The sequence below is a fragment of the Spermophilus citellus genome, assembly GCF_964194105.1.
Source record: "Spermophilus citellus genome assembly, chromosome: 2".
In the NCBI taxonomy this organism is placed as follows: Eukaryota; Metazoa; Chordata; class Mammalia; order Rodentia; family Sciuridae; genus Spermophilus; species Spermophilus citellus.
In genome coordinates this window covers 191,371,943-191,382,584 of record NC_138183.1, presented here as the reverse complement: position 1 = coordinate 191,382,584, position 10,642 = coordinate 191,371,943, and positions in this window count along the sequence as shown.

Genomic DNA, 10,642 nt, shown 5'->3' with positions numbered 1-10,642 from the left:
CTTGCCCCGTGATGGGGGGCCCGTGAGACAAGCCCAAAAGCTGAAGCACCAGCCGTTGGGAAGGTGGACTGGGACCCTCAGGCACCAGCTAAAGCTGCTGTCCACAAGCCGAGGGTCTTCCTCTTTGGGAAAACCTCAGCTCCGCTCTTAGATCCTTCTCCGCACTGAGGCTGTCCACTTGGGTCATCCAAAGTAATGCTACCCACTGATTTGGAGTCTATGCCTGAAAGCCTACAAAAACACCTTATTTGATAGCAGGACGGTGGCCACACCGAGCTGACACAGAACTGGGCACTATGAAAGGTATGTGAGGACACTGTTGGGTGCTGGTGACCAGAGTCACCTGTGGAGCAGGGTGTGGACCTGCCAGAGGCCACAGAGCAGAGGTTAAGCATCCGTCGGTGTCGCTGGTCCACCCCAGTCTGAGGCCTGATCCTTCAGGCTCCCCCCCCAGCAGATGTGAGGTAGGAGGGCACTTTCTCCTGGGGTTTCGGCCCCAGTGTTTGTCACTGCTGCGCACGGTGCCAAGACAATGTGCTGGAGCCTCTCCTAGGCCCCCTGGGACTGGGTGGGAAGGACTGTCCAGGGACAAGGCCCGACACATGGATCCTATCAGTGAGCTCATGCTGACTGGCCCTTACCAGACTTTCCCTGGCCTGGTGGGGAAACCTCCCCGTGGGTCTGAATCTACACAGCCTCCTGCCCCGAGAAGGGCTGAGGTACAGCAGGGGGTGAGTCAGCCTGGTTGGCTGTGTGGCCTTGGTCAAGTCCCAGCCCCCTTTGGAGTTCTCTGACCCCCACTGACTCTGACATGGGAAGCGTTTGGTTGTGCCAATAGTCTCAGTCCACTCAGGCTGTTATAATAAAATGCCATCACCCGGGTGGTTTATAAACAATGGACATTTCTCTCTCAGAGTTCTGGAGGTCGGGAAGTCCAAGATAAAGGTGCCTGAGATCTGGTGTCTGGTGAGGGCTGCGTTCTGACAGAGGGTGCCTTGTGGCTGTGGCCTCCGGTGGTGGAAGGGGTAGCTGGCTCTCTGCGGTGTCTTCTATAAGGGCACTAATCCCAGTCTAATCTCATCGCCCCCAAAGGTCACACTTCCTGATAGTATCCATCACCTTGGGAGTTAGGGTTTCAACACAAAAATTTTGGAGGCACAAATATTCAGACCACAGCCCCCGTGTTAGCCCGTGTATCTTGCAGTAGGACCTGGAGTGGAACGTGAGGACACAGAGGGTGTGCAGACTGGGGTGGGGCTGGGTGGCACGGGGTGGGGCAGCTGCCTGGAAAGTGTGTTCATGCATGAGCCTGACCTTTCCCTGCTGGCCCCAGGCCTTGTGCTGGGCCCACGGGCCCAGATATCCTAGAGGACCCCCTTAGAGAGGGAGAGGAAGGGAGGGAGGAAGGGAGGGAGGACAGAAGGAGACAAAGAGAGAGATGGGAAGGCTGGAAGGGAGGGAGGACCAGATGGGGAAAGGACAGGGCCTGAAGGGGCAGGTGGAGAGTGAGTGACAGAGGGATGGGGGACCTAGGCGGGAGGCAGGGCTGTGTGAGGAGCAGTCCAGTTCTGCTACTGGCTCAGGATGTGCAGCTGGATGGTCCCCAGTGTTGTCCAAGCCCAGTCCTTCCACAGAGGAGGGGTCTGAGCTCTGGGAGGCAAGCAGGAGGCTCGAGGTTGCAGGAGGATAGAGGCAGGGGTTGGGGGTGGGCTCCCAGGGTGGGCTCCCATCCCCTGCTCTTGGCCCAGGGCTCCTCCCACTTCCCAAGACCACGCTCAGAGAGCTGTCTCCTAGAACCAGGTCGGGGGTGACTGGAGACAGGCCCTGAGAGGAGACCAGGGACTCAGAGACCCCCAGGCTCAGGCAGGAGGCTGACAGAGGGGTCCTTGGGCCATGCTCTGAGATGAGGCTGCTGAGGCCTGGCCCGGGCCAGTGGGCAGGAGCTGACCTCTTCTTCTGATGGTGACTGGGGCTGCCCAAAACTGCTGGCTGCGGTGGGGACCACTTGGGCCCCGAGGGCTCCAGCTGCCCCAGCTCCGGCTGGCTCAGCATTTCCCTGTCCTCTCCCCACGACGCCATCCCTCCCTGGGCCCACTTTTCTCTCTTCTCTGTCCCTTCCCTCTGCCGTCTCTCCTCCTCTCTGCTGAGTTTCTTCTTGGCATCTGGCCTCTCTGGCAGTCTCTGCCCTTTTGCCGAGGGTCCTCTCTCAGTGCCTCTTTGTACCTGTCTGGTTTTCAGTGGATGTCACTGACCCCGCCTCCTGTGGTCACTTCAGCCCGTCCCCTTCTTGCTTTTACTCATCTCCAGTCTTTACTCTTGTCCTGCCTCTGTCACCTTCTGTTATTCTTTCTGCCTCCACCTAGTCCTCCCTCTTTTCAAGGGCCCAGGGCCCCAGCAGGCAGCTCTGGACAGCCCCCCCCCGCCCTCCCCGTCCTGCCCTCCTCCCCGCCCACCCCGTCCTGCCCTCCTCTGGTAACAATTACTTTGGGCTAGGATGGAATCCTCCATTCAGACCCACAGGCTGCACATGGGGACCAGATGGAAACTGATTCCTCAAGAAACTAAACACTGTGGGCAAAGAAGTGGGAGCCCCTGGAGCGGGCCAACCAGTCCGAGAACAGAGAGGCCCCGTGGCTGCCCTAGGGACAAACCTGCCAGGAGCATCTTGTGTGGCAGTGGGGACTGCTCTGTTCCCTGGATTGAGAGACCCAACGGAGGCTGGCCCCCAGGACGCAGATCAGGGGCAGCCAAAGATGGTGGACAAGGGCCTCTGAAGATCAAGTCCTCCTGCTCTGATTTATAGGCTAGAAATCTCCATACCTCACCAGTGACCCTCCCAAGGTCATCAGTGACAGGGAAATAGGCCATAAGGCTGGAGTCTGAATGGTTTGGCTTCCGTGCCCAGCTCCACCATGTCCTGGCTGTGTGAACTTGGGCAAGTCACTGGACTTCTTAGTGTCTTTGCCTATAAATCAGAAACAACAGCGCATTGCCTCCAGGCTGATGGAGGGCCCGTCTTCCCAGCACTGGCCCAGGGCCCGGCCAGAGGGAGGGTCCCATCCATGATACACAGACGAATAGGGAAATGATTATCACTAATCTTTCTAAAGCCCAGCTGGGCTCAGAAACCCACCATGGCTCTCCATGGCCTGCTGAAGTGAAGTAAGCTCTCAGGGTCAATTTTCTGTCCTCGTCTTATTCAAGTTGGTCCAGCCAGGGCTTCCTCTTAAACCTGGGGCCCCTGTGTCTCTGCCCACTCCACCTGCAGCCTCCTCTCCACCCTTTAGCGTGGCTATGTCCCAGGGCAGGCTGAGGGTCTCCAGGTTGTGGGAAGACCCCTGCCTCTAGCTGGACCTCACCCTGGACCCCTCCTCACTTCTAGCCTGTTCTCTCGACCCTTAATGGAGTGTGTCACTGTCCCCCAACCTTCCCCTGGCTGGCTTTCCAGCCGCTCACCCCTCAGGCCAGGAGTCTGGCAGGCGTGGCTGAGCTGTGTCTTTCTCTCAGACGCCACGTGGGAAATGTCAGCAGAGTGTCTTGGCCCAGCCTTCAGAAATGCACCCGGCGCTCTCCACTTCAGAGGCTGCTGCAAAAGCCCTGCAGGTCCCCGCTGCTACTGTCCCACCCCAGCCTCCTGTGGGACCCTTTTCAACAGCAAAATGTGATGTGTATGTGACCATGCATTTGTCAAAGAACTGTACACTAGCAAGGTGTGTTTTACTACTTATAAACTATACATTCATTTAAAAAATGGAACAAAAAATAAAACAGACCAGAACACTCTTCCACACGGGCTGAAGGGCTCCTGTCCCACTCTGTGATGGTCTGTGGGCCCTTTGCAAATACTGGGCCACGACCATTTAGTAGGTCAGGAAATCAATTTAAGATCTTGACTAGCATTATATTTAAAAATTGAACAGGATACAACACGTTAGAGTATGTAATACAGTTATTTCAGTTTTATTTTATAAATGTGTATTTGTATTAGATTGCATAAAACTTAATTCATATATTAGGTTGAAATAAATAAAAGTTAAGTCACTGCTCAGTACGGGCTGCCCCCAGACCTTATCACCTCCTTACTCCATCTCTTACCCTCACTCTGCTTCAGACTTACTGACCTGCTGCCTCAGGGCCTTTGCACTGGCTCATTATTATTCTGCCTAGAATATTCCTCCCCCAGATCTTTGTATGTCTCTCTCTTTGACTTCCTTCACTTCTTTGGCTCCAACATCAACCTCCAGAGAGAGGCCTTCCAGACTGGCATGTTTGAAATGGCCCCCACTCCCGGTTTTCCTGTAGTTCACTTGTTTTACATCATTTTTCTTTGTGGCACTTATGGCTACTTGAGATGCCATGCACTTGATCTGGCCACTTCCCTCCACTAAATGTCAGCTCTGTGTGCCGGGGTAGTGCCAGTTTTCTTCACTGTTGTACTCAAGTGCCTAGAACAGTGCGTGGCCCACAGTGGACACTTAGCGAATCAGGACTGTCCTTGCCCTAAAGGAAAGTGGGATGTGGCTAAGATGGCCTCTGCCGTGGGCTGTTCCTGCAGCTGCCTCCACTCCCGGGAAGGAGAGAGGGCAGCCTTGAGGGTCGGTGGGGCTCCTGGCCGCCGCAATCTCCTCTGGCGTCTCTGCTGCTCACTGGAACCCCGTCGTGACCTGGCTTTTCTGTCCTCCAAAACCTTCCTGGAAGTTCCTGGTGTGCTGGACCCTCGAGGTCCCCACAGACTCCTGGGCCTGTGCCCTGCTGGAGTAGACAGCATGGGGCTGCTGCGGTGGGGACAGTCTGTTCCAGTCGGCAGGACTCATGGGCGGATCGCCCCAGCTGAGGCAGAAGAGGGAAGCCCAAGCCAGATGGTGGGTGGCACGGGCGAGAGGGAGGCGTCTCGCGCCGGAGGCTGCCCCTCTGTTTGGAAGCTGGCCTTGCCATAGCCTCCTATCCCACCGGTGACAGCCAGAGAACCCCTCGGGGGCTCATGCCAGCCTCAGCATGACTGACACTGTGGATGTGGGGCAGGGCAAGAGGAGAGGACCAGCCCGATGGCTTGAGGGTCAGGGAAAGTCCCAGCTACCAAGATGTTCTGATTCCCCTCATATTGGGCCACTCAGACGGCTGGGAGAGCCCACGGGGATCGCGCACTGCGGCTCCATTCCTTGGGCGGAGACTCGGAGGACACACATGAGCACCAAGTCACACAGTGAGCTGAAGCTGTGACCCACCCCTCCAGCCCTCAGTCTGCGACGTTTGGAACCGAGCAGCAGTCCCAGGATGAGCTGGCCAATCCCAGGTGGCCACTTGAGCCTGGGGCAGGAGGAGGGCCTTTGTGGCCAAGGTGGCACTCCATGGACTCTTTGTTAACACCAACTGGTTAGATTTCAACAGATAAAGAAAGACTTTGTGGGGTGGCAGGGGTGGGGTGGATTAAACTATTTCAGAAGAGGGCAGTCCATGTGGGACATGACGTCATGCTATGGCTGATGTCCAGATCTGGTGGGTAAGGGTCCTGGACAAGAGCCAGGTGAGGCCCAGGGTCTTATTCCAGCAGTCCCAGCGTTACCTGGAAGTTTCTATCCAAGCCCCGTCCCCGCCCCCCCCCCCATGATGGGAGCTGCTCCTCTCCCCCACTGCCTCAGGCAGCGCTGTCCCTACTTACAGGTGGCTGCATCTCCTTGCCAAATGCTAATGCTATTTTGGGATGCAGAAGCTACCAGTGGAGTGGCCCCCTCCTGCAGGGATGCTGGGGGCTGGGGGCTGGAGGCAGGCGCAGGGCCTGGGAAAACAGTCCATCAAAGCTGCCTGGGCAAGTCCCTCCAGCCACGGGGAGCGGAGGGCTGCAGGGTCACAGCAGATGGCTAAAAATAGGGACACTCAGAGGTGGAAGTGGTTCCTGCCAGCCGCAGGGGGCCGTCCAGTTCCTTCTCTCAGCGGGATGAAGCTCTCTGGGACAGCATGTGTGACACTGAGTGAGCTCCCTGTGCCAGGCCCAGCCTGGGGCTGGATCAGGTGCTGAGAGGACTTCAGTCTGGACTTGGCGTTAGGTCTTGGTCTATGGCTGGGTCAAGGCTTATGTTATCTCCTGTGTTATTCTTGAATTCCAACCGTTATCCATCGTCCCCTCCTCTGGGAACTTGTGCTTGGAGCTGAGACTCAGAAGTCCCTGCTCTTAGGAGCAAATGTTTTCTCTGGGAGACAAGTTTGTCACTGGCTGACCCCTGGGTAACTGGAATGACTCACTCCCGAACATCGAGGTCTCCCTGATGGGAATGCAAGGTCCCAGAGGGAGGGGTCCTATCTGGTGCACTGATATGAACCCGGCAGCCCTTAGATCAGCGCCTGCCTCCAGTAGGTCCTCAGTAAATATTTGTTGAATAGCTGAATGAGTAACTTTACCCAGAGCATAGAACAGGCTTTATGAAGGGGTGGCCTGGGGTGGGCTCTTGAAGAAAGGACTGAATACTGAGTCAGTCCATCAGAGACATGCGTATCAGGCACAAATAACTGAAAGACACAACAACGTGTGGTGCATGCAGGACACTGGCTCTAGTTGATGTGAGAACCCAGATGGAAGAAAGACTGAAGAGATCCCGTGGGGCTGTGGACCTGGCCAAGGGCCCTGCTGTGTAGGCCGGAGGGGTCAAAATGGGACATAAAAGGTGATCCATTCTTACAGAGAGAAAATTCTGGAACTTTTAGTCATATTTATTTTTACTTTCTTAAAAAGAAAGTTTCAAGCTCTACTAATGTTCAACAAATAGATGGACATCGGTGCCTCACCTTGTCCACACCATAGGTCACGTGTCCCCTTCTCACAGGCTTGTGAGAAAAGCAGTGTGGGTTTGGCTTGACCATGGCATCTCTGCCCTGTGAGTCTGCCATAAGATGTCATCGAGGTGTTTAATTTTGTAAAGACAAATGGTAGAATCTCTATGAAATTTATTATTGATAGAAGCAGTGGCCACCAAAATCCTCTGCATCACATAGAGATTTACTGGTTATCTCACAGCAAAACCCATCAAAGACTTACCCACCTTAGATGAGATATATATAGTTGTTGATGGACCTTTATTTTATTTATTGATATGCGGTGCTGAGAATTGAACCCAGCGCTTCACACATGCTAGGCCAGTGCTCTCCCACTGAGCCACCACCCCAGCCCAAAGGTAGACCTTTTTGAAAAGGCAAATGATACAATTGTGCTGGCTCTTTCTGTGATGATAGCTGATCCCATCCAGCAGATCTTAAAACAAATAAATACATGGCACCCAGGGAAAGGCGTTGTTTCAAGACTGAAGAAGAAAGGTGCTGCTTTTGGAGAGAAGCCCGCATTACAGAGCGCAGTCTGCGGAGTGAGGCTCTGGGATGAGACTGTTGTAGTGGCCATGTGTATCACCACGTGTCACATCAGCATGTTGAAAAACAGGGAGATCAAATTTTATAACACACTTAAAAGTCTTCCAAGTGAAGAGTTTCAGTGTGTTGTGAACAAGAGAGTCAAAAATATTCAAAAAGTAACACCTCTGAGTAGCTTCCAGGAACTGGATTGACATCAGTTGAATCAAATTTCAACAAAAAGCCTGTGCCCGGAATTGACGGTGGCCCATGTGATTTAGTAAGCACAGCAGGGAGTGTGTGGTCTTCCAGGTGGCCCTCTGGCCCCTGGGGAGTTGTCTTCCCCACTACATCGGGCACTTAACCAAGTGAAAAGATAATGGAATCTAGTCCCAGATTCTCAAATGACTGTACCACATCTTTAAGCCAAGATTTTATTTAAGAAAGAAAGCATGCTTAATCACTATTTTGAGTATATATTTAGACACAGCAAAAAGATTATTAATACCATTCAATAAAGTGAAAACGAAACTTTTAAAATGTTGAAATTTTAGGTCTTCAGTGGCAATTTTGGTATATACACTGTTTTTAAAAAATTTATCCAACATATCTGTTTGTATGGCAGCATATGTATATAACTTCTATATAAATAAATGTATATATTGGGTTGATTATAAAAACTTCCTAACTTCCTTCCTTCCTTCCTTCCTTCCCTCCTTCCTTCCTTCTTTCCTTCCTTCCTTCCTTCCTTCCTTGTAGGAGGATGGGATTCTTCCTTGGCTGAGAGTGATGAGAGAAGCTAGGGAGCAATTTGGGAAGAAGACAGTAACATTTGAGGCCACTTTGGAAACTGCAGGCAGGAGTCTGAGGGGAGGATGGGCAATGATCATGACCCTGCTCAGGAGGAGCTGAGCTGGGCTGGGCTGAGAGCAGGTGGGTTGGGGTGGGCTGCACAGGTTTTTCAGAGGAGGCAGAAATGCCCCTTATGGCAACTGAGGGGGTGAGGCATTGGGGAGAACTGGGAGGTGCCCTACTGCTGCCCAGGGACACTGTCCCGTGTCTCAGGGTGGTGGTAGTGTCTTTACTGAAGTGGGGGATGCAGTGGAAGGGGAGGAGCAGATTTGGGGGCAGTTCATTTTTAAGTGTCCCTGTCCAAGTAGGGCCCCTGGGAGCAATCAGAGACCAGGGCCCAAGGTCAGCTAAAGCAGTCAGGGTTAAAATGTCCCCAAAGACCAGACATGGTCTCCTCCTGACTAACTGTCCCCTCACAGCCCAGCTGAGCAGGGAGGGCTTTGTGCCAGCAGTCTGTGTGGGGCAGCCAAGGTCCCAGGTCCCAGGCCACCGGGTCTGCAGGTTGCCCTGGTAACAGGCTCTGTTATGATACTTCCCAGAGCCAGGGGTCTGTTAGTCAGAGCTAGGCAGGAAGAGGTCATCATGTCCCCTCTGGCCCTGGAAAGCCTGGAGGGCCAAATCTGGACACGCCTGGGAGTGGTCCAGGGACAGATCATTGTCTGACTGGGTCGTGGCTGTCAACGGGGCATAGAGCAGCAGTCAATGGGAAGAGCCTGGTCCCTCAGAGACTCCCCTCAGGGACCTGTGCCACCATCACTCTGTGGGGCCTTCACACACTGGGACGGGGTAGCAGGCAAGTCAGACCCTAGCTCTGTGTGTATGTGGGGGGTCCCTGCCTCTCAAGTAAGATGACTTCAGGGTACAAGGAGAACTTGCAGACAGCCTCAGCCCTGAAACTGCCCCTGGGGAGGTTCCCACCCTTGCCTCAGGGAGGCCACTGTGGTTCCACCTCTCAAGACCCCTTCTCAGGTCAACTCAAAGCTACAGAGGAAAGGCCACTCCCTTCAGATGGGTCTGGTATCCGGCACCTAGGATAGCCATCCCCTCTTTTCCTGGGCCTCAGTCTCCTCACTATCTGCCGGCAGGTGCCCAGGAGACCTGACCCCATCTGCCCCTGAGCCCACCCCACCCACAGAGCCTTGCTGCCCAGGCCTCCCACGGCCCCCACTGCCCCCAGGTCTGTCTCCCACAGGCTGGCTGGCCTCATCCTACTCATCTGAATCTCCTGTTGCTCCTGTTACTGCAGGACCTGTGACTAAAGGCAGTGAGAGGTCCCGGCCCAGGACCCATGAACAAACCTCCTTCACTCTGAGGTTAATGTCCCCACACAGTGGTCCCTGTGCCCACCCCACCCTTAGCCACTCTCAAATGCTGTCCCCAGGGAATCCCGGGCTGAAGGTGCTGGTCTCAAAGTGTGGCTCCGGGAGCCACTTCCCCTCCCTGCGTCTTAGTTTCCTCATGGGTACAGAGATGGTGTCGAGTGACCTCACGGGCCCACGGCAGAGCTGGCTCCTGCGCTCCTGGTCACATTTTTAGAATGGTTATTTTTATTCCCAACGTGGGCGACTGGAGCGCGGGCGCAGTGACGAACAGTCCTAGGCGCGGGCCACGCCCACTTCCCTCACCCCTCCTGTGGGCTCGGGAGACTGGGGGGCTTGGGGAGCCACGCCCTCCAGGAACCCGCTTCTTCACATGAATGTCAGGAAGCCCAGCGTCAACAGCAGGGCAGACCTGAATCAGCAGGCCCTCCCATCCCTCCGGGCCTCGAGAATAGTACAGGAACCTTCCAAGAAGCAGCTGGGCGGGCAGAGGCAGCAGGCCCCCAGGAGAACCTGGCCTCAGTCATCCTGAGCAGGTCACCTGAGCTTCCTGAGCCACAGCATCATCCTTACTGCCTCTCCTGGCCTCCCACTGTGAATCTTACTGTCCCAAATCCCAACGTCTTGCCGGATGCTGTGGTTTCCCAGCGCCACATCCTGGTTCAAAGCTTTCCCTCTACCTGGACTGCCTTCTCTGTTCCTCTGGGCCCAGTCACTGCCTCTAGGAAGTGTCTCCAGTTAACTTACCTGGAAGGGACGTTTCTCAGCACCTTGCAGGCATCCCTTTAAAAGTCCCAAATAAGAATCCAGCTCAGGGTGTGCTGCTGGGACAGCGGCCGACCCTTCACAGTTGTCCTCTCATTTCCCTCTATTTCATGGACCAGGAAGCTGGGGCTCAGGAAGGTTTAATAATTTGACACCGAACACCTACGATTCTAAGCAAGGTGATGTGAAGACCCCTGCCCTTCTCGCATGCCCACACATTCCACTTCCATAGTGTCCCTGAGGTCAAATGAAGTTAATGTCTTCCAGGGTGAGTTTAAAAAATAAAAAAATTAACCAGAAGTTACCAGGGTCTCTCCAAAGTTCTTTTCTCCAAACTACCAGCACTAGAAACTTCTGATAGAAACGTTTCC